We start from the raw sequence: 25,515 nt of genomic DNA, 5'->3' as shown, positions 1-25,515 counted from the left end.
CTGAGAGAAGTGTTAGGTTGTAAGAAGAGATGGCAGGATTCAAATGCAGGTCTTCTTGGCTTCAGAGTTCCTAAATTCCAGCCAAAAGCTTTCTCATTACCTTAACCCAGATCTGTCTCACCGCTCATCCTTTTCTCATTGCTTTCAATTCTCTCTAAGTAGAGTCTTATTAGCCACTCTCAACTAAGCAATATCAGGAAAACTACTATTTAGTCTGCAACCTCCAAGTGTGAAACCCTGCCTTCATGCAGTGGAACATGCTCTAAGACATTTCCGTCCCTGTACTTGCCCAAGTGGCTGTGCTTCTAGGCAAACTGGCAAAGAAGAATGGGCTATAAAGTTTGGAATTCATTCCAAGAAACCTATGACATGACATGCGTTGTGACCAGCAGCCTTTTGACAAGACTCTAATTTCAAAGTAAAACAGATTCCTCTCAGAGGGGAGAATACTGTTAATAAACTTTCCCTCCAATTCCATGCTGAAAGCTACGCTATATACATAATTCCACATTCATCTGGTTTACAGGAAGCAGAATAAATGTAACACAATGATTAGTCGTAATACTGCCCAAAGGAGCTTTACCATGAATGATAAGCAACTACTAACAATGATCTTTGCTGTGTGCTGATATTTACAAATCATCCTTTTGCAAGTATAACTCTGGTCTGTGCTTGAGGTTTACGTTTGAGAATCAGCAGCTTTACCTTTGTTTCAGCATCTCCTTCTCCGGTTTTGTGTAAAAATATATCAATAAAGGATGAAGTAAGTCCCAGTGCCAGTGTTTCCCTGCATATTCTGGGAAATGATTTGTTTAAGGTGGTAGCACAATCTATTTGCTTAGCAAAGCTAATTTTAGCTGAGGACCAAGAAATGTACAGACAGCAACAACACCACTGTTTGCTAACAATGCGAGGCTATCATGTCAGATCAGGATGCCCTGGCCAAAAGAGATGTGAAATATTAAGGTACATCAGAAGTCGCAATTCTTTCAGAAGGGAAGGAAAGTCATCACTTGGGACTCAGAAAGAAATAATTCATTTACTTGAGGAATATTTAAAGCAAATGTAATCTTCTATTTTCTGCCTCTTCAAGAAATGTCTTCTTTATTTTTTTCTCCCCTCCAAGGAGGCTTTTTTTCTGCAACTATTATACTACACAATTTACAATCTTATATTTCAAAGACATATATTTAAACTTTTCATTTTAACATATAGTTAATATTAACCTCTTACCACATATTTTTAAAAATTTAAAAATTAATAAAACAAAAAAGAAAATGTCATGTTTCTTCTCCCATGCATTTTTCTTAAGAATCTAGGAACAATTTCCTATGTTTAAGGCAGTCTATGGATCTAGAGCAGGGGTTGGGAATCTATAGCTCGCGAGCCAGATGTGTCTTTTGATGGCTGCATCTGGCTTGCAGACAAATCTTTAATAAAAAAATAATAACGTTAATAATATATAACATTCTTATGTATTACAATCCATTCATTTCCTACTGCTCGTGTTCATGATTGTGGGTGGCTGGAGCCAATCACAGCTCTCCTCCGGGACAACACCAAATTTTTATTGGATAATGCATAACGTACATGGGTCGGTTATATGGCTCTCACAGAATTACATTTTAAAATATGTAGTGTTCATGGCTCTCTCAGCCAAAAAGGTTCCTGACCCTGATCTAGAGGCTACTAATACTTTTTAAAAAGATATCCTACTGAGAGAATAGGATGCACCATTTCTGTTGGACCTACTATAGTCCAGATACTTTTGTGCTTACACTTATGAACTAATAAATGACTAAGAGGGTGAGCCAGAAAAAAACTTGGGGGACGCTCAGGAAATAATTAGGGCCTACATGTGGTGTCTTTGTGATGCCAGTCATTTCTTTTCAATGACTAATAGCAGTGAGCAATGCACTTCTCCATAAACATGAACTGCAGCATGAATCTTCCACACAGTTCCTGAGCAATAGGACAGTTAAAAAGGACTCTGAGATTCTTAGCTGCCAATGCCCTTGGAAGCATTACAATATCAGTGACGAGAGGGAAAGGTAAATTCAGCAAGTATATCAATATGGGGATGTGTACAAGAGTGTTTTTAAAGTTCATAGTTCAACTAAATGTAAAATTTCTATTCCATGTTAAAGAGGAACAATTTCTACTCACAAAAAAGCACATAAAGATAGCACTTAATAACCAAGTCACTGACTTAATTTTCTGAGTTTTCTTTGCATTGCTGCTGCTTAGCAACATGAAAATTGCTTTTTTAGTATACTAATTTGGGGCATAAGGGCGATGTATATCTACCTAGAAGGGAGAGAAAGAAAATTCTCAGGGGATGAGGAAGATTTGAAGACCAGTTGGCTATGGATTGTAGGCAGACACTAAACATTGACTGGGACTCCAAGACTTCAGTTGGGATGATTTTGTAAATAATGATTTCTTTTTGTATTTTTCTGAAGTAAGAGACAGAGAGGCAGATAGATAGACTCCCACATGCACCAGACCGGGATCCATGGGCCACTGCTCCATTGCAACCGGAGGATTCTAACACCTGAGGCGGAGGCCATGGAGCCATCCTCAGCACCTGGGCCAACTTTGCTTCAATGGAGCCTTGGCTGCAGGAGGGGAAGAGAGAGACAGAAAGAAAGGAGAGGGGAAAGGAGAGGAGGAATGGCAGAGAAGCAGATGGGTGCTTTTGTGCGTCCTCGCTGGGAATCGAACCTGGGATTTTCACATGCTGGGCTAATGCTCTACCACTAAGCCAAATGGCCAGGGCCCATAATGATCCATTTAACATGTACTACACATAGATTAGGAGGAACAGTTTTTGTGACAGGATGGAACCTAATGAATTTTCTTAAAGCAGTATGAATTTGAGATAGCTATAGAACATCTACCTACAGATTGCCAAAATTTAGATGGAAATAGTATTCTGGGCTATGAGAAAGTGATAGCAATTGCCTATAATCATTTGGATGTCTTCAGCATGTAGGTGGTAGAAGAAGACAAGAGAATGAATAAAAAAATAGATGCTTAGAAAGAATTGCTCCATCAGGTTTCCTCTAACTAACTTTTATTTTTCTCTCTTTGATTTAATGATAGACAAATACTGTATGTACATAATAAATTAACCATACACTATCTAGGAGAGGAGAATTCCTCCTTACTTTGAAAGGATGCATTACACATTGTCCACACTATTGTATTGCTTTCATGTTCATTCCCTTTCCAGAGTAAAAAGATTCTTAAAGGCAGATTGTACTGGCTAGCATGGAGTAGAGATTTAGTAAATATTTCTTTAAATAATGAATAAAAGAATAAGTAACTAAACTAGAGAAAGCACAATATAGAAACTGCATCAGAATCACAACTCATTTAAAGTAATATCTTCAGAGATAATATTCAACTTCTAATTTATGGCAACTTCCCAGGACAGATATAAATAAATAAGTAAAGGTAAAACTAAAGTAATTTTAACAAAGGTGGCTGTAGGCTATATATCATTTTGAATATCACTGGATAACCATTTTTGTTATAATAATTAATAGGTAGCATAATGCAAACATGCAAATATATACTTTTGTATCTGTGTATATAATTTTATATCAAATTATCAACATATATACATTTATAATAAGCTATATAGTCCATTTATGATAATAAAATTATATTTAAATTACAATGAATATTAAAATATCATTAAATACATACATGTTATTCAAGCACTTGTGTATAGCATTTAATTCTCCTAGTCACTTTATGAAAAAAAATTATTTTAGAGGTAGTCATATATAGATCAGTAGTTTTCAATTGCCAGTCCACAGACCAGTGCAGGTTCACCCGAAATTTTGAACTGGTCCAAAAAAGAGTTAACCACTTTGATGTTGTGTGAAAATTATAACCTAATGATTTAACTGGTAGTTAAAAACCACTGGTATAGATCACTGAACAGATTTTATAGATTTTAAAAATAGAATGTTACCTAATATTCTTGATAAACAATGATGCTAACATACTCAATAAAATATTAGAAAAACAGATCCAGCAATACATTAAAACAACTATGCATAATGAGCAAGTAGAATTTATTTCAGAGATGCAAGTTTGATACAATACCTGAAAATCAAAAAATGTGATATACCACATCAACAAAATAAAATTTAAAACTACATAATCATATCAATAGATACAGAAAATGCATTTGATAAAATGCAGCACCCATTTCTGATACAAACTCTCAGCAAAGTGGGAATAGAGGTAACATACCTTAATTGAATAAAGGTCATGTATGACAAACCTACAGCCAACATCATACTCAAAGGGTGAAAACTAAAAGTGCTTTCCTTAAGATAGGGAGCAAAATAGGGATGTCTTCTTTCACCATTCTTATTCAACATAGTAGTGGAAGTCCTAGCCACAACAATCAAATGAGAAGAAGAAATAAAAGGTATCCAACTTGGAAAGGAAAATGTAACAGTCATTATTTGCAAAGGACATGATATTGGATATAGAAAATCCTAAAGGTTCTACAGAAAAAACCCCAAAAACAAAATACCTGTTAGAACTCTAGAGTATCAGTATACAAAATAAATATTTATAAATTAGTTGTATTTTATTATACCAATAATGAACTGTAGAAAAGGAAAACTAAGAAAACAGTATCAATTACAATTGCAACAAATAAAATAAAATACAAAAGTATAAATTTTAGCAAGGCTGTAAAAGATCTATACTTGGGAAATTATAAGACACTGAAGAAAGAAATTGAAGAAGATACACTAAGTGAAAGCATATACTATGTTCATGGAAATGAATAATTAACATCATTAAAATGTCCATACTACCCAAAGCAATCTATAGATTTAACACAATCCTGTCAATTTACCATTGACATATGTCAGAAAACTAGAACAAATATTCTAAAAATTTATAATGAATCACAAAAGACCATGAATAGCCACAGCAACCTTCAGAAAAAATAAAAAGTAAAGTTGTAAAAGTCATATTACTTACTATTAAAGTATACTACAAGGGCATAATAATCAAAACAGCACAGTACTGGCATAAAAACAGATGTATAAATCAATGGAACAGATAGAGAGCAGAAATAAAGCCATGACTTTATGGCCAATTACTATTTGACAAAAGAGGCAAAAAAATACAATGGGGTAAAGATAGTCTATTCAATAAATGGTGTTGGAAAACTTGAGCAGATATGTTCAAAAAATAAAAACTAGACCACCTTCTTACACCATACACAAAATAAACTCAAAATGGATCAAAGACTTTAATGCTCAAAAACATAAAAATTCTAATAGAACACATAAACAGCAAAATCTTGGACATTTCTCATACCAATATTTTTTCTGATATAACTCTTCGGGCAAGAAAATATAAATAAACACAGGGGACTACATCAAACTAAACACTTTTGCACAGCAAAGAAAATCACCAACAAAATAAAAAGAAAACTCACTGAATGGGAAAACATACCTCCTGATGATATGTCTGATAAGGGGTTAATATCCAAATCTACAAAGAACTTATAAAATTCAACACTCAAAAATACATAAAACCACCATACTTTTTTCCATAATGGTTGTACTACTTTACATTCCCACCAACAGTGTATGAGGGTTCCTTTTTCTCCACAGCCTCTCCAACATTTGCTATTACCTGTCTTGCTAATAACAGCTAATCGAACAGGTGTGAGGTGGTATCTCATTGCTGTTTTGATTTGCATTTCTCTAATAGCTAAAGAAGATGACCTTATGACCCAGCAATCCCTCTACTGGGTATATAACCCAAAAACTCAGAAACATTGATATGTAAAGACACATGCAGCCCCATGTTTATTGCAGCATTGTTCACAGTGGCCAGGACATGGAAACAACCAAAAAGCCCATCAATAGATGACTGGATAAAGAAGATGTGGCACATATACACTATGGAATACTACTCAGCCATAAGAAATGATGACATCGGAACATTTACAGCAAAATGGTGGGATCTTGATAACATGATACGAAGCAAAATAAGTAAATCAGAAAAAACCAGGAACTGTATTATTCCATACGTAGGTGGGACATAATAGTGAAACTAAGAGACATTGATAAGAGTGTGGTGGCTACGGGGGGGAGGGGGGAATGGGAGAGGGAAAGGGGGTGGGGAGGGGCACAAAGAAAACAAGATAGAAGGTGACAGAGGACAATCTGACTTTGGGTGGTGGGTATGCAACATAATTGAATGACAAGATAACCTGGACTTGTTATCTTTGAATATATGTATCCTGATTTATTGATGTCACCCCATTAAAAAAATAAAATTATTATAAAAAAATACATAAAACAAAACTCCAAATAAAAAAATGGCAATAGACTTGAGTAGACAATTCTCCAAAGAGAACATACAGATGAGCATTAGACATAGAAAAAGATGCTCAACGTCACTAATCATTAGAGAAATGCAAATTAAAACCACAATGAGATATCACCTCATCCCCATCAGAATGGCGCTCATCAATAAATAAGCAAACATAAATGTTGAAAGAATGTGGAGAAAAGGGAACCCTCATGCACTGCTGGTGGGAATGCAGGCTGGTGCAGCCACTGTGGAAAACAGTATGGAGTTACCTCAGAAAATGAAAAATGGAACTGCCGCATGACCCAAAGATTCCAATTCTGTGAATATATATATATATACCAGAAACACTCATTTGAAAGGATATATGCACCCTTATGTTTATTGCAGCATTATTTACACTAGCCAAAATTTGGAAGCAGCTCAAGTGTCCATTAATAGATGAGTAGGTAGAAAAGCTGAGGTACATTTACACAGTGGAATACTATTCATCCATAAAAAAAAGAAACCCTTAACCTTTGCGATAGTATGGATGTATCTAGCGAGTATTATGCTAAGTGAAATAAGCCAGACAAAGAAAGACAAGTACCATATGATTGCACTCATACATGGAATCTAGGGAACAAAATAAACTAACAAAAAAAAAATGTCTCACAAATATAGAGAACAGACTGAAAGCTATCAGAGGGGAGGGGTTCAGGGGGCTAGCTGAAAAAAGTGAAGGGATAAAATAAACAAAAAAAGAATAGAACGTTCAACTTTCTAAATACAATATTCAAGGCCCTACACAATATGGCTGTGTGCATACATACATATATATTTAATATGCTCACAGTTCATATGTCATGTGGCACATAGTTTGCACATATATTTTAGGTAACTTTCTCCTTATTTAAATATATAAAGTTTTGTTTTGTTTTTTTTATCCAGATACTAGTGATTATAAATGAGAACTGATGATTCTAAACTTATATAGCTCTCTCATAATGCAAAGAACAAAATGAAAGACCACTTAACTCAATCTCAACTTTCTTTGTAAAGTGGGACAAATCAAATTTTCTAGTATGCATCAGGGTTTACTGAGACAGAAATTTTCTACTGCCAATAAATTAAGATGCATTCACTTAGATCATAGTCTTGTAAGGACAATGGGGGTAAAAATTACTTGTTAAAAATATTCTGATTCAATGCAATAATAGAGAGTTTTCAGTATTACACAAATACTATTTCATCTTTATTCATGCTGTACATTTGTATTTTCCCTCTTTTAGAAACTGATTATTCATCAGTTGTAATCCTCAGGAATGTGGTCAAGAACACAGTAGAAGGCAAACTAGCTAAAATAGTTAAAATAAATCTTTCCAAGTCCATAAACTAAATATTGGAGAACTTTTTAGTCTTATTCCTCAGAGAGTGTTTACTTCTATTAGGGATACCAGTCAGACTGTTTTCATCACATTTTGCCTGATGTAGTAGCTCTCTAACTGGTCTCTGCCTCTACTCTTTCTTATAACCAAGCAATTCTTCACATGAAAGTCTTTCATATCAACAACAAGCTGAATCTTTCCAATGTCTTACCCATGACTATTAGATAAAGACAATCTTTTATAAGTTTCAGAAGACCATATATGATTGAGACCCTGGCTCTCTTTCTAGACTCATCTTTTTTGGTTTTTAAATATACGGAGTTTAAATTTAATGTCATGCTCTGTCCAGAAATCAGGACCTTATGCATGCTGTTGCTTGTGTCTATAATGCTTGTTCTCTTTCACTTGCTAATGTCCACTCACTTTTAAGATTGCCAATTGATGAGCAGTTTCCTGTACTAGACAGCTTTCTGCCTAAGCACAGTGACCTATATTTCTCAGTCATATTATCACATTTGGACTAACTCTTTATTTAACTGGCATTATGCCTTTCATGTTCACCTCTGTTAAATAATAAGTTTCAAGAGAGGGTTGTTTGTTTTGGTCTCTAATATACCTTAAAGAACATAGCACATAGTATGTTTAATAAATATTGATCAACTGATAAAATATAGATTTTTTTAAAAGGCAAAACAGAGACTACAAGAGTTAGACAGCTGATATTTTAATAGAAAAAAGCAAAAACAATATTTTTTTTAAAAAAAGACAAAGGAAGGAAACAGTCCAGCAGCCTAGAGAAAAATCCTCTTCTTCAATAGTTTTAAAACTTCATGTATCATAATTGAATACAAGAAACACTAGTATGATGAATTAAAAGTGAATGTTGAAAATTTACTACAAATTTTTTATATAAGCAAAGGATTTTAAAAGATAACTTTAGAGCTATTTCCATTACTATAATTTTTAAAATAAAACAAGGGGCTGATATTTCAAGAGGTCAGTTATACTTACTTAGAAAATTAATTTATATGTTATGCTTTACCTAATAATAATAAATAAATGAATAATAAGAGCTAATCACTGTCTGTTTCCAAGTGGTAGACACTCTTCTAAGCATTTTACATTGATATTCTTATTTAAGCCTCACAGAAATTCTAGGAGATACTCACCTCTTTTACTACATCCTTACTCATCCCATAGATGGGGGAAAAGGGACACATGTAAGGAAATTGGGTTAAAGCCATACAGGTAACAAGTAGAGGAAACAAGATTTAAAGCAAAGCTATCTAATTTGGAGGCAGCTTTATTTTTTAACATCTGCCAACAGCAGTATTTGAGGATCTCAAAAGACGATACTTTGTTTAACCAACATTTATCATTTTTCTCAGCTAAAATTATTGATTATCTATGAATGCAAATACATTCCTTTACTCTTCAAATCAACCCTGTAGGTTATTATCATAGTTTCTCATTTATAATTAGCTAAATTAAGACTTAGATAGCTTAAACTCTCAATGTAAATCAGTAGAGCTAGAACTGAACCCCAAATCCAAAGTCTTGATTACAGTTTCCTCTATCTAATAACAGAAGATTCTTTTACACACAATCAATCTTGGCACTATTTACATTTTGGTCGGGATAATGCTTAGGGTCACCATATGCATCCTAGGATGCTTAGCACATATCTAGCTTCTATCATGAGATGCCCGTATCACCCGTATTTCCTCAGTTTTGACAACAAAAGTGTGTCCAGACTTTGTCAAATGTCCCTTGGTTGGGAAGGACAATTGCTCCTTATTGAGACCCATTACATTACGTAGTGAATTTTTCCTTTGGAGACTTCTGGATAAAAACTGAACATATTCATACTGCTTAATCTCTAGGTCCCAACTTTGTTTTGCTTGTGTCTGTACTTTTGTTAAAATACAGCTTCTTTATGAAAGTTAAAATATACAGTTTAGGCTGGTTTCCCTGGGTTACACTGTGGTTTCAGGGATTATCCATACATTTAGAAACCATGCAAATACCTTGTAACAGGACAAGTTGACTAATTTTAAATATGTCAGATGGATACCTTCTGGTCATGTGACACTGGGAAATTTATTTAACATATCTCTAAGCCAGTTAAGTTGGAGCTAATAATAGTACCTTCCTTTCAAGAGTATGCAGCTTAAATGTAAATATCCTTGCAAAAACATTTAATCCAATCTTGGATCATAATAAATATCTAATTAATGTTCATGATTATATTGTTATTATTGCTAATATATGTATTATTTTCATAGTTTTCTTTTCTAGTTTATCTTCAAAGTCTTAGAAGCCCTCATTCGGCCTCTCTGTATTCCCTAAAAATATTTACTTGGAGGCCATAATATACATCTCATTGCCAAAGCAAATTCATGACACAGATAAAACTTAAAGCCAATGGTATTTGAAAATCAAGGCACAGGCAGAATTGTTGACAGGAATCATTGTACAGTGGGAGCCCAAATACATAAGCCTCTGGATAAGTCACATTATAGTTATAAAAAAGACAAAAATGGTAAAAATTGTTTCCACTCTAAGAAAAACTTTTCAAAAAATGGTACCAATTTTTTCTTCCATTCTTTTTTTATTTATTTTTATTTTTATTTTATTTATTCATTTTAGAAAGGAGAGAAAAAGAGAGGGGAGAGATAGAGAGAGAAGAGGGGGAGGAGCAGGAAGCATCAACTCCCATATGTGCCTTGACCAGGCAAGCCCAGGGTTTCGCACCTGCGACCTCAGCATTTCCAGGTCGACGCTTTATCCACTGCGCCACCACAGGTCAGGCCTTTTCTTCCATTCTTTGAAAATCAACACAACACTATTTTTTTTTTTTTTGGTTTTTCACTGATCTTTTTTTTTTTTAAGCAAAAGAGTCACAAATGCTAAGACATTTAGAAAGAACAAGTGCCCAACAGAGAAAATGGCTTCAGTCTGCCCTCCACATCTTACAGTGGGTAAGAAAAAATTTCTTCCTTCTGTAAAACAACCACAAAGCCACAGGTTAAAAACAAACAAACAAACAAAAAAACACTAAGACACAGGTTTAGGTTTTAAAACATCTTGGCCTCTATTTAAGAAAAACTAATTAGACAGATAGTATGCATGTAAGAGAATACAAGGAATTTTTAAATCTCAAGTCAGCTTTTGCGGATGAGAAAGGAATTCTCTAAACAGCACAGCAGTTGCTGGCTTACGGAGCTCCAGGCTCTGCCAAATTGTAATTTAGCCATACATACTTGCCTGTAATTATTGTTACTCTCATATGACTGACTGCATAGCTCTCATCAAAGAAGATAACTTTAACAATTTAATCTTTGCTATCCCCAGAACTTGTGATGCAACAACGGTACTCACCAGGACCTGCTAACTTTTTTCTTTCATAGGCCTAGAGAAGACTGCACTGCCCAGCACCCTCCCACCGCTGCTCTCAGAGTTAGGTGGGGCCTTGTGATTTCCAATGCATGGATTGTAAACAGAATATAAATGTGCCACTTCTGAAGGAGGCAGAGGAAACCCCTGAGACACTTCCAGCCATCTTTTCCCTTGGGCTAGCAATCTGGAAGTCACATGTTAAGAAGCCAAAGCCGTAAGATAGAAGCAAACTATCCCCTGTCATGTCTCTTAAGAGGGAATTGCCCTAAAGAACAGCACTTCAGAGCCCACAGAAGACTGCATGAACAAACAATAAACTTGTTGTGTCAACCCACCAAGATTTCAGTGTTGATTTGTTATCGTAGCAGAGTTTAGACAAATCTGACCAATATTGCTCTGAACTCAGTTTCTAGCATGTAGTATGGGCTTAATATGTAACTCTTTAAAGAATAAATGGGTAGAGTTGAGAACATCATTTACTTGTAACACCTGAGTCTAGATATACTTAATAAAGGAAAGAGCATATTCATCTTGATTTATCTAAAAAATCAATTTCTGCATATTTAGCAAGTACAGACTATATATATCAACCCACTAAGCCCAGGGACAAACCAGCATGACTCCATATCACTGACTAAGGAACAGACAGGTCATGTTTATTTAAAAGGATCATTACCACTGTAAGGCAGCACACATTTGTTTGGTTCAAAGTGAATGAAGAAAACACTCTGGTTGGAAGGGAGTAAATCTGTAACGTTGACTCCACCCTCATCACTTTCCTGCCTTTTATCTACATTGCTTATTTTGGCAAGTTCCAGTTGCTTTGTGAAAAAGAAAGGATGGTCTTTCAAGGCAGCTACCACTATCCTCTGTTTTCAGCCTAGTAACAAAGACCAGTTAGAGACCCAGATTCTCCTGCCTCTGATCTACTAGTGAGTAATGGCAAGACTTTGACCTCTAGTTAGAATCTCTTTTATACTTTATTTGCCCCCTGGTGAAAGGGGTCTACTGATGTCCCTTAAGACAAGGTCATGGCAGAGATTAGGTAGCACATAGTGTATAAAGAACTCAGCAAAGTATTGGCTATATGTTAGCATCCAGTAAACACTGCCTTCATTTCCCCCGTCAGTCAAATAAGTTTGTAAATATGATGCATATATGTTCGCTTACAGTTTGTATTGGGTGTGGGAGACAGGCTGTAAGCCAGCAAAGTCATTATAGCCTAAGGCTTAGTTTTAAGACTAAGGCTTTTCCGCCTTTTTAATACTAAGATCTTTTCAAAACTAAGCTTTTCCCCACACCCTTGAATGTTGCATGATGTGGGGTGGTTCACTCTCATGAGAAATCTCATTTATGCCTCAGATAAGTGATTTTGTATTAGAGACTTTCTTATTTGTATATTGGCTTAAAGGTTTTGATTTCTACACTATAAAATGACACAGACCAGGGGCTTTCTCTCTCAGTTCCTGCTATTAGCATTGCAGAGGAGAAGCAGCCAAGATGATGGAGTGCTGAAGGAGAAGCCAGTTTAAACAGTTTGTACATAGAGAAGAAGATGGGGAACAGAAGTGAATAAGGCTGGTGAGGTACAAACCTTTGATTCTAGGAAACTCGGATGAGTCAGTGGCTTTGGGATCCCTGAATGGAAAGGGAAGTGTTTCCTCACTGTGTGTATTTCTTGCCCACTGGGTACAAGCTAGGATTAAAGGTAATGGCCCACCAGTTCTTTGCTCCGTTGTTTCATTACCGTCTGTCCAAATCAAATGCAAACCTGCACGGGCCAGGTGGCTGTGATGGTGGCCGTGGCTACTGGCTTTACATCCTCTTTCTCTTCATTTCACATCTCTCCCCTAGACCTTCCCCCATACTTCCTTTCAATGTCTTATTTGTTCAAACTGGGAAACAAAGGGAATAAATGGTATATGATCATCAAGACACCTCTCGGTACAAAACATCTAGGCCCTTGAAGTTTAGTTATTACCTGGAATTGGAAATTGACATCATGTCACCAGAATCAAAATAACATGATCCAGTATAGCCAGGATGAGAGCATGAGAAGGAGAAGAGGAAAGTCAAAGAAGAATAAGCAATGGCCGCACAAATGACCAAGGACGTGCAGTGACTAGTGACCAGTCACAGCTGAATGGTGTTTTAAAAAATTCAGCAGAATGCCAGAGGATTCTGGGTTTATATTAGCAACATAAGCTTTACACTGTATATCTGTTCTCTTAAGAATTCTCTTTCAAGAGTGAGCAATAAATGAGATGGATTGGCATTTTCAAATATTTTCTTGTTCCTGTAAGCCATTCTCAGCCAACAGAGTCAATATCGAGGGAAAACAAACACCTCATAAGGTATTTAAGTGCGGACCGCACTACCCACTGTTTCCTGATATGTCCCTGATCTCCTCTGAATTTTGATATTATTTTACGTCCTGACCACGACTCCAAACTTGTCCTTGGATAATGCCCTTTGATAATGGTTAATGCTCTTCAGTTGTCCTCATTTCTGTTTACATTTGGTCATCAGACAGTGTTGACTTCAGTGATACCAGATAATGATCCAGGTCCATCCTGTCCAAGCAATGGCATCAGCCAGGGAGATTAGCAATCAGATGAAGGTTGCAGAATCAATTTTTTTAAAAGGCAATTTTTTTTACCAGCAAATCAAAAAAGAAGAGATATAAAAGGTTTCTCCCCTATGACCAACCAGTACTCCAAAGTTATTGGCATGGCAAAAATTCATTTGAAAAGAAATTTAAACTCATATAAGTCAGAGACATAAATACCTTATCACATTTGAGTGCCAGACTTGTAAAAGAGCGCCTAATGAGTAAATGAGTTTCTATGGAAATATATGTTTAAGTTCATTTGATATAATGTTTCTCTCTCTCCTCCCTGATTTATCTACCTTCTGAAGTGTTGTGTTACATATATAACAAGTGACCTTTCTTCCTGCAGATACCAGAGAATCTGTGTATCTGTGTAGCTCTAGCCTCCAGCCTGACTTCTGAGGAACAGTATCTTAATCCCAGCACTGTGTTAGTTAAATTACACTAATCTGTGCCTCTTTGCTTTTACTTTCCTTTGTAAACCTACACTAGGACAAACACTTTGCCTGAAGCTCTGTCTTCTGGCCTCCATGTGCAAATGACCATGTTCCAAATTCTTCCCCATGCATGTCACTTTCTTAACTCCTTTCCCAGCGGAACTAATTTCTTTTTTCCTTCAGATCTCTAAGCTGTTATTCCAGATCTAGTAGATTTTTTAAAGCTCCAGCTGCCTGGGTTTGATTATTACCTCTGTATCCTCTAAAATGAACCAAGAATATGTGGAACCTACTTTTATGATCCTGATGTGCCTATTCCCAGTGCCTATTTCACTACTTTGTTACTTAGTATTTAGTAAACGTGTGTTGAACAGAATTTAAAATATAAAAAGGAGAAAACTTTTCACATGATTTCTTCTTTTTCATATATATGGGAAGTGAGTGATCCAAATCAAAGTAAATATGCAATGTGCCAAGGGAAAGGGTTGAGCTAAGACCACCAATCAGGTATCCAAAATTCTTAAAACAAGATTCAAAGACCTTTTTGCTAAAACCTGGAAAGGAACAATAAACACCTCAACTGCCTTCTCAACATGTTGGTTCCTAGGTCTTGTTGATTTCTAGTGCTGTTGTATATAACCCTCTATTGCTGTCTTTCAGTCAGAAACCTACTCCAAAAGAAATAGAATGCTTTCACAACACTTAAATAATAAAAGCAGAAAGTGCAGAAAGTTTCTTTATTATGTATTAAGGAAGGGCATGGACATTCCCTTGGCTATGTGGTATTCCTTGGACATACAAATCTCGACAAATATGCAAACTAATTGATTCTTTTCCTGGTTAGGATATTTGGTTGACTTTTGTTTACACCTGTTAACGTGATGGCATAAGAACTTATACCCAAAGTTTTGGAGACCAGCAACATCAGGACCACCTGGGAGCTTTTTAGAAATGCAGACTCAGACCTCACCCCAGATGTACTGAATCAGAATTTGCATTTTAACAATATCCAGAAGTATGGGCATCAAGTATGTTAGCACCAATATTTCACTTACATCCTGGTAGTCTCTTTACACTAAGCATGATTTTCTTGGAAAATTAAAGTACTGTATTTGCTTCTCACACTCTCTGCTTCTCTACCTCTCATTGTTTTCTATACCACAATCCATTTGCTTTAATATTTAGTATAAGAAAGATTCCTGTTATGTTTTAGGTTGTACACATTTCTTCCATATGCATTATCTCATTTGTTCATTTTGATATCCTTGTAAACATCAGCACAGACAAATTGTTTAATTTCATCTATGTAGTAAATGTCTGAAAACCTGCATTCCCAGTGGCATAAAGATGCTTCCTCTTGAAAACAATGAAAAGACTTCTTCCTTTAACCAATGAACTCTCCAGTCTCAGAATTCTCTGGATGATAAACTGAACCTCAAAAAGTTAAGTTCATATATTTAACAAGGAAAAATGAGTATTGATTTACCTGAAAGACAAAGTTTTACAAGACTGGTAAGATTTTCATTTGATGAGTTTAAGAAAAACAGACCAAAATAAATAAATCAATAAAAAATAGAAAAAGGATATTAAGTTCCTTGCTCCTCTTATATGCCCCTAAAACTTCAAGAAGACAATGACTTGAAACCCCCAAGTCTACTTACCCTTGACTCTTTCTTTGTCCCTTCACTCCCATAACTCAGCTTACCCTGTACAAAGATACTAAATATGCACATGCTTGATGAAATCTTTCTTAGCTGCCATTGCATAACAGATTTGCTGCCAGTTTGTCTAAATTGTGCCTTCTGAAGTAATGAGAGGGGAAAAAAATCCAATCTTTGCTTGTAAGCAATGGAGTTTTCAACCAACTAAAATCAACTTAGGCATTTCTGTGCTATACTGAAGTACTTCACTCATGTACTTATATTCATGAGGCCTGAACTTTTCAGTAATGAGTAGAAAACATGAGGTAATAAACAACCAAGAAACATTTAGTATAGTTTTATTAAAAATGGGGTTTTTACTGTTAGGATATAATTATCAACCATATTCAAAACCAGGTGTCTTCTCAAAAGCTTTAATTTAAATTTATGTCATCTACGGAGATATCTATACACAAATCAAAATTAACTGTAACTTAAGCCTTCATCAGAAAACTTGAACACTGTTATTTAGGGTTCTAAATGCTTCCTTTTTATAAAATTCTCTTGATAATTAAAAAATGAAAGTCACACTGAAAAGTTAGGAATCTAACATTAAACATCACATAAGTAGAATATTAGAATAGGAAGGAATTCTACAGAAATCTTGTAGTTCTAGCCCTTATTTCTATTTTATAGATTTGGAAAGAGAAGCCCAAAGAGGCCACAGAACTTACCGCAGGCTCCACTGTTGTCTGTCACTGCCTAGCTGAGTAACTCTGGCCAAGTCCCTTCTCTCTCAGCCTCAGTTTCTTGATCTGCAAAATGAGGTGAATGGACTAGATGATGTAAGATTTCACACAGCCTGAAAATGCCATTATTCTGCAAAACTAAGAACCATTCTCCTTCCAAAACACCATTCTCTTTCCAAAGCAACATATAAGAAAATGAAGGGATATATCAATAGCACTCAGCACTACTGGTGTTCTAGTTTGTTGACACTGTATCTGAACTTGAGACTTCAGAACTGCACAGGTTGCTGGTGCCTAGCATGGACGAAAAAGCAAAGGAAGAGAGAATAGTCATTGGCCTGAAATTTTCTTTGCCTGAAAAGTGCTGCAACTGATTATCATTGCAGAGTGATGGTCAACTTCTCCTCCCCCTTCTGAGAGGATCTGGTGACTTCCTTACTTTGTTCAGGCTTTGCCTCAGGCATTTCTCCTGGAGGTTTCCTGGAGCCCTGGGACTCCAGCTCTTGACCTAATGCCAGGGAAAGTTGAGTTTCCCCCTGGAACATTCCTTGCCTGGACAAGTCACTCAAAATCAACAATAAAAGTGGCTCTAGATTCCAGGGAGCTGCCTATTTTAGTATCTTTTAATTAGCTGTCTGGTCTTGTTTGTAGTGAAATCTTTATATTTCATTACAATTTTATTAGGTTAATAAACAAGAGTTGGTATATTTAGAATTAAAGGCAGATTTAGCCTTCAATGGAGGATGGACATGGTCATTGGTCATGCTTTGGCCTAATTTACTTATCTTCCATTCTTCACTCTTGTACAGAATAGTAGCTTTCAAATGGCCTCTATTTATGGATTTTAAGTGTTTTCATCTCTCTTTTTTTCATCTTTTCATTATTATTACTTTCTAATGGGAAATCATAACATCAAGCAATGGTTTAGGTTTATACAAGAATTTTTGTTTGTTTGTTTTACAGAGACAGAGAGAGAGTCAGAGAGAAGGATAGATAGGGACAGACAGACAGGAATGGAGAGAGATGAGAAGCATCCATCATCAGTTTTTCCTTGCAACACCTTAGTTGTTCATTGATTGCCTTCTCATATGTGCCTTGACCCGGGGGCTACAGCAGATCGAGTAACCCCTTGCTCAAGCCAGCAAGCTTGGCTGGCGCTCAAGTTGGTGACCTCGGGGTCTCGAACCTGGGTCCTTCACATCCCAGTCCAACACTCTATCCACTGCGCCATCGCCTGGTCATGTACAAGGATATTTAAATATATAGCTCAACAAGGCTGAACCCAAATATCGTGTACATAGAAATGGACACTGCCAATATCCTTATCAATTAAGTTAACCAGTAAGCCAGAATTTAATTAATTTGACTCATTTTAATAATTAATAGAAATAAAGAAGCAAAAAAATAATGAAAAGCACACCTAACAGTAGTAGGATGTCCATATTTTATTCCCAAATATGCCACTAATTAGCTGCACCATCTTGGATTGTGTATGAATCTATTCAGTCTTCTATTTCTCCATCTGTAACTCCACAGAGTTGTCTCAGATGCTGCACAATATTCATTGTTTCACTTATAAATGTTACAAGAGTCAATGAGGAACATGCAAAATAAAATTATATTGTTTTGGTTTTTTTTAGATTGTGTAGTAGCAATATGGGAGTGAACTGAGGCAGAGTATTCTTTAGTGTAGTTGCTTCACATTTTTAGTTTTTGTATAATATCTCCTGTAGTAAACAGTTAGACAGGCAAGGGCAGAGTACACAATTATAGGCCACATATGAAATGTCATCAGACAGAAAGCCCCAGGTACCTACAAATGAACAAAACTGGGAAAACAAGGACTGTATTGCCAGTAGCCAGGACCACCATCACAGCCGCCTGGCCCATGCAGGTTTACATTTGATTCGGACAGACAGTAATGAAACAACAGAGCCATGAACTGGTGAGCCATTACCTTTAATACTAGCTTGCACCCGGCGGGCGAGAAATACACACAGTGGGAAAACACTTCCCTTTCCATTCAGGGCTCCCAAAGCCACTGACTCATCTGAGTATTCCTAGAATCAAAGTTTCTATCTCATCAGCCTTATTCATCTCTGTTTCCCATCTCCTCTCTGTACAAACTCTACACAAACTGGCTTCTCCTTCAGCACTCCACCATCTTGGCTGCCTCTCCTCTGCAATGCTGATGACAGGATCTGAGTGAGAGAGCCCCTGGTTTGCCTTATCTTATAGTATAGAAATTAAAGCCTTTAAGCCAATATACAAATAAGAAAGTCTCTAATACAAAGCCACTTATCTGAGGCATAAATGGGATTTTTCATAGAGTGTACCAGTCAAGGGTGTGGGGAAAAGCTTAGTTTTGAGAAGATCTTAGTATTAGAAGGGTGGGAAAGGCTTAGTCTTAAAACTAAGCCTTAGCCTATAATGACTTTGTCAGCTTACAGCCTGTCCCCCATACTCTATGCAAACTATAAGCAAGAAAACATATATATCATATTTATAAACTTATTTGACTTACAAGGACTGCACCCCCAGGGGGACTTTTTCTCTCCTAGCATATTGCTGGTCATGTGGTTTAGACCATCCCCTGACCTTTTGTTCCTGGTTGTTTCTAAACAGGTGGTGGCCCCCCTCAGAGGAGGAACAAAGGGGCTGGAGAAGAGCCTCATGAAACTCCCATACAAGCCCTGGCAAGACCACTCTTTTAAGCATTAAGCCTGTAAGGTAGTGAGGTTCTGATTCCCATCAAATAATTTTAGGAACAAAGTCTCAGTTCTGTTCACCACGGAGTTTTGTTCAAACTAAAGATAACATCTAAGCCTGTTGTGTTTCATCTACAGGCCCAGATATAAAGCAAGGCCAGGTGGGCGATGCCATGGCTGACATCATGACCTCCTGGGATGAGTAATGGCCTCCTTCCCTGGCACTGACCAATCAATGGAGACCACAATCCCGTAAAAACATACCTGAAAATCTGATGAATATTCCATTGAGATCCTCTTCTAGGACTTCCCTTCTAATCATCATCCTCAAAAGCCCTTAGGAGGAGGATGCAGCAAGATTTTCTCTTTCAAGCACTCTTGCCTCTCCCCACCCTCTCCCCCAGGCGCATTTTCCTTGCCTCTCCTAAATTCCTAGGGCTTTTCTTTAGTCTCTGTTACTTGTTTCCTAAGCCACTTTCTTCTACATCTGTGACTTTTTAAATAAACTTTCTCTTTCAGTTTGAGTCTTGACGCAATTCTTTTTTAGCCAGAACTCAAGTAAAAAAGTTACTGAACGGCCATGGCCGGTTGGCTCAGTGGTAGAGCGTCAGCCTGGGGTGCAGGAGTCCCGAGTTCGATTCCCGACCAGGGCACACAGGAGAAGCGCCCATCTGCTTCTCCACCCCTCCCCCTCTCCTTCCTCTCTGTCTCTCTCTTCACCTCCCGCAGCCAAGGCTCCATTGGAGAAAAGATGGCCTGGGCACTGAGGATGGCTCTGTGGCCTCTGCCTCAGGCGCTAGAATGACTCTGGTTGCAACAGAGCAATGCCCCAGATGGGCAGAGCATCGCCCCCTGGTGGGCGTGCTAGGTGGATCCCAGTCAGGCGCATGTGGGAGTCTGTCTGACTGCCTCCCCGTTTCCAACTTCAGAAAAATACCAAAAAAAAAAAAAAAAAGTTACTGAACAGAGATCTGCTCTGACTCCATAGGTCTAACAGCTGGTGCAGTTTTGCTGCCAGAATTCCCAGGAAGAATTCCATTATGCAATGCAACACCTTTTTCCCCCCTCTCATCCTCTACTTCATTTTTTATTTCTTTCTCTCACTCTCAAAACTGAAAGCAATGTTTCACTAAACCTTACAACATGTAATCACTTCTATTCTATTCTATTCTATTCTATTCTATTCTATTCTATTCTATTCTATTCTTTCAGTTCTGTCCCATTCCATTTTGTTCCATCCCATCCCACTCTACCTTACCCTACCCTATCCCATTCCATCTCATCGCATCCCATCCTCCTATCCTTTCCTATCTTATTTCATTGCATTCCATTAGAGTCAATAGCATTTTATTTCTTTTTTCTTTTTTTGTATTTATCTAAAGTGAGAAACAGAGAGGCAGAGAGACAGACTCCCACATGCACCTGATGGGGATCCATCCAGCATGCCCACTAGGGGGCGATGCTCTGCCCATCTGGGTCATTGCTTCATTGCAACTGGAGCCATGTTAGTGCCTGAGGCAGAGGCCATAGAGCCATCCTCAGCAACTGGGCCAACTTTGCTCCAATGAAGCCTTTCACTGCAGGAAGGGAAGAAAGAGATAGAGAGGAATGAGAGGGGGAAGATAGAGAAGCAGATGAGTGCTTCTCCTGTGTGCCTTGGCCCCAGGAATCATACCTGGGACTTTTACATGCCAGGCTTATGTTCTTCTGCTGAGCCAACTGGCCAGGGATTATAATATTTCATTTTTAAAAATTGCAAATTTACTGAACAATCAAAATAATTTCATCACCCTCACTGGTTACATGAATTCAATCACATTTTAATCTATTTATTTTTGTATTTTTTATTTTTGTATTTTTCTGAAGCTGGAAATGGGGAGGCAGTCAGACAGACTCCCGCATGCACCTTACTGGGATCCACCCAGCATGCCCACCAGGGGGCGATGCTCTGCCCATCCGGGGTGTCGCTCCTGTTGCAACCAGAGCCATTCTAGCACCTGAGGCAGAAGCCACAGAGCCATCCCCAGTGCCTGGGCAAACTTTGCTCCAATGGAGCCTTGGCTGCGGGAGGGAAAGAGAGAGACAGAGAGGAAGGAGAGGGGGAGGGGTGGAGAAGCAGATGGGTGCCTCTCCTGTGTGCCCTGGCTGGGAATCAAACCCGGGACTCCTGCACACCAGGCTGATGCTCTACCACTGAGCCAACCGGCCAGGGCCATATTTTAATGTATTTTAAGGATTATTCTCATTTGTAGAATGTGCATAAGAAAATTATCTGTTTATAGGGATGTTTTCATTATTAAATGAAATACTACTACTACCACTGTGTTTGGGGCTTAGTGTTCAATATAGACATTATTTTTATGAATGTTATTCTAACTATCTTGGTTATTATATTACTATTATAAATTCTACTTTGGATATTTAAAGGTTACTAATTTGTTTTAAAATTCTCATATATATGACACAGGTCGTTACATAAGAAAATTTCTAACTTTTTCATCAATTGTTAGGGAAAAGAGAAAAAGTCAGTGAAAGAATTGGTTAAACTTTTTTGAGACTTAAATTTCTCAATTTTACTTTGTATTTGGTTAACTCTGCAGACTTTTTATTTTAGTACTTCATGGTGATATAGGAATATGAAAAATGATAACATTGGCATTTCATTCAGATGCTTCAGTGAGGTGACATATATGACAGATTCATTTTTTTAACTTAACTGTGATGAAAGTCGTCTCTTATTAGTGGAAGAAATATGAACAGAACCATGCGGTTTCCTTCATCCATAATATTTGTACTAGAAGGAGAGATTCTAACTAACAAAACCTGAAAAATATCTTCTGATAGTTTAATAATTCTAGTTTCAACCCTCAAATCATTTTTACATAAGAGGCTATAAGTAAAACTACAATTTTCATTTCTGCATTTTTAGATTATAGATCATTAATCTTTTAACAATAAAATTCACTGTTCAATAAAATTTCAAATAAAATATAAGCATGAGAAATAAAAGGTCTTTTATGAGATGGACATATATCTGCTAAAATTATACTCAGAGAAGGCAGAAAATATAATCTGTTTACTGTTCCTGCTATTACTGGGCATGTTCAAATACAACAGCTAAGAGAAATAATATCAACTCCTCAGTGGAAGATAAAGTGGTTCTCCCAGGTGGGGTCTATGATTGTCTTTTAATCATTCAAGGGACCAAATGTTTTTAAAAATCTGAACTAATCTTGCTTATACTCAACCCCAATCCCCATTCTGTAACTCTTTTGTTCTCCTTCTCTCTCTTAATTTAAATATGGACCTATTTAATTCACCAGTTTGCTACTGGCATCAGCACTTCAAAAGACATCTTCAGTTCACCCACTGAGAGTACCACAACTTGTTTCATTTTCTTAATTGCTTGGTTCTTAAACAACCTCATTTTCTGCCCACAACACTTAGCATTTTCTCACTGTACAGCGATCCTTAGAAATGTCCTTCCTGCCAATCAGGTAGGCCAGAATCTTGCTTGTAGGGTCTCCCAAAACATAGTACTGGTCTTTAAACAGATCCTTATACTGTGAGACCACAATGGGTTAAGTGAAAAGCAGTAGTATTGATACCTGACTATATGTCAGACTGTATATGGTATGGTATTTAATCTTCAAACACCCCTATTTTATACATATCATTCTACCCATTTAAAGATGAAAATGAAGGCAGAAAGAGATTCTATCAGTAATCAAAAGTCAGACAATGAGTAAGTTCTTCAGATGGACTAACACTAGTCCATACTGTGGATCACTGCACAGAACCATCAGCAGTATTAAGGAAACACTGGCTTACTTTTCGTTTTTTTTTTTTAATTATTTATTTATTTATTCATTTTAGAGAAGAAAGAGAGAGAGAGAAGGGGGGAGGAGCAGGAAGCATCAACTCCCATATGTTCCTTGACCAGGCAGGCCCAGGGTTTTGAACCGGCAACCTCAGCATTCCAGGTCGACGCTTTATCCACTGTGCTACCACAGATCAGGCCTGTTTTTATTTGTTCATTTGCTTTTTTTTTTTTTTTTCCTGCCAGAGAGCCTTTTGAAAACCTTAATCTTTTGCATTGTCCAGATATGGGGGTTACATTATCTCCCAAATGGCTCTACACTGTGCAAATTCTTCTTTCTGAATTCCAGTTCTAGAAAGGTCTGGAAGTCTGGAAAAGAGGAAGAATTAGCAGTCTGTAGATATACTGACTGCACTATGGGAAAACTGAAGCCAGAGAGCCCAGAAACTTCCTCCTGCTAACAGAACATGGCATATTTGTCTCGTTTCATGGAAAGTTTTACACATATAGCTTAAAATACACATTCGAGAAAAAGCTCCCATATAAATTTGGGTTCTTAACCTGATTTGTATATAACTGTGAATTGAAGTCTGCCTGGGTGGTAACTGCATACCGTGAAAGCCTTGTGGCGTGATGAGGTTTCTATGCTTTGCTCATCTCTGCACCTCTGCCCAGAATGCTCTGCGCCATCCCATACCTGTGAGCTAGCAGGGGCTCATTCTCCTGCACCCAGCCCCAATGCTGCCGCCTCCACACAGCGTTTTCAGCACTTCCCACTTCTAGTTAGTCTTTTCTTGAGTTGTCCCAACACTTCAATAATGTTCCTAAAATAGCAGTTATCACAATATATTATATGATATATGTTTACCCTATAGAAAGGGTTTTTCAACCTCAGAACTATTTATTTTGGGGGGATTATATAATACTTTTTTTTATAAGAATTGCCCTGAAATGTAGAAACACCATATCCCTGATCATAGACTGAGTTTTGCAAGATTTGCAGATGAGTAAATGAAAAGAGTTCTGTAAAGGCCATAAATGTTCACTAAGGTCTAGATTCCAGAAAGCCCTCAGTTTGCTGCCTTAACAACCTCTGAAAAAGGCCGAGATAACCGAGCACTTTCTTTTGCTTTTTGTAAAATGCTTCGCTGAGCACTCTCTCCCTAGGTTGTTCCAACGATAACCGAAAGCCTGTTTCGCTTCTGTAAAACTGCTTTGGCTAGGTGTTCACCCTCTCCTCTCTCTTCTTTAGGCCTATAAAAGCAAACCCCTAAATTTGTTTGGGGCCACGAGTTCTTTAGAATGTGAATCTACTCGTGGTTGCTGGCATTAAATTAAAGACGCCTTAATTTGGTTTCTTAATTGTGCGGCAAAAGGTTTGTTTCCTCGCTGTCTAGATATAACAGTCCTATGTATTAGCAGCATCTCGGGTCTCTACACAGTGGACACTGGTAGCATCACCCTTTCAGTTATGACAAGCAAGTATGTCTTTAGATACTGCCTCCTACGTGGAGGGCAACATCACCTTCAGTTACCGGTCACTGTTTACAACATGGGAACCACAGAGAAGTGACTGGTTTTTTTGTTTGTTTGTTTGTTTTACCTTATATACCCAACGGTATCAGGCCCACATCAGTGAGTCTATGTCTTTTGGTTAGAATTAAAATAATGTCATTTCCTAATAAATATATACTGTATTATAAAATGTACTGAATCCACATTTTGTAAGTGAAACAAACATGACTGCTAAATTATACTCTGGATTCAAAGAAAGTGAGATCAAATGTCACAGGATGTCAGAGTGAAAAAAATACTCTGTATTTAAGAAATCAAAAAGTAATCAAATTATATATAATTATATATATATATATATTAAATCTACTGTATATGTGTGTACACCTACCTAATGATCTTTCCTGGAAAATTGCATTCAGAAAGCTAGATACAGGTAATGTAATACTTCTAAATATATTTTCCTAAAATGCTGTGTTCTCCAAAATAGGCAATGAATCTCTAGCTTTTCTTTTTCTCAAAGACTCATTCATATAAAAAAAAAAGTGATGCTTATTTTGAAATTTCAAAATAAGGGGACTTGATTAAATACAGAAGCACAGACAGTATGACATTGCCTGTCGATTTGATAAGATATTCATATCTTCCCCAATTTAGTGCCGAACAATTGAAAGTCATTTGACTTGGCGGAATTCTGCAGACTACTTAACCATTTATTTGAACTGGAAACCAGAACCACTGTAATCTTTATACCAATTTGTGATAAAAGACTTTTTCTCACCTCAGAAGTGAACTGGCCCTGCGCATCTTTACTTATTTCCTGAGCTGAGGTTTTAATTCAAGCTTTAAAACTGAGATAGATTTGTCTTTTCAGGGTTAGCCAGTTTCAAATCCACGAAAATCTGTTAT

The 25,515-nt window shown here is 37.0% G+C and overlaps 1 protein-coding gene across 7 annotated transcripts in view; it reads right to left on the bottom strand.

Annotated features, from left to right (window-relative positions):
* The window catches only part of LRRC4C (leucine rich repeat containing 4C), a 1,251,478-nt gene that overhangs the window by 110,882 nt on the left and 1,115,081 nt on the right, over positions 1-25,515 (bottom strand). For 6 of the 7 annotated variants that reach the window (XM_066363087.1, XM_066363080.1, XM_066363061.1 and 3 more), the window contains one exon: positions 16,552-16,632. The exons of the other annotated variant lie outside the window; for it this stretch is intronic. The gene's annotated coding sequence lies outside the window, so the exon portion shown is untranslated. The remainder of the gene's footprint in view (positions 1-16,551; positions 16,633-25,515) is intronic. 7 annotated transcript variants of the gene reach the window in all.

Source organism: Saccopteryx leptura, chromosome 1, assembly GCF_036850995.1.
Source record: "Saccopteryx leptura isolate mSacLep1 chromosome 1, mSacLep1_pri_phased_curated, whole genome shotgun sequence".
NCBI classification, from domain to species: domain Eukaryota; kingdom Metazoa; phylum Chordata; class Mammalia; order Chiroptera; family Emballonuridae; genus Saccopteryx; species Saccopteryx leptura.
This window is presented reverse-complemented; position numbering and strand designations above follow the sequence as displayed.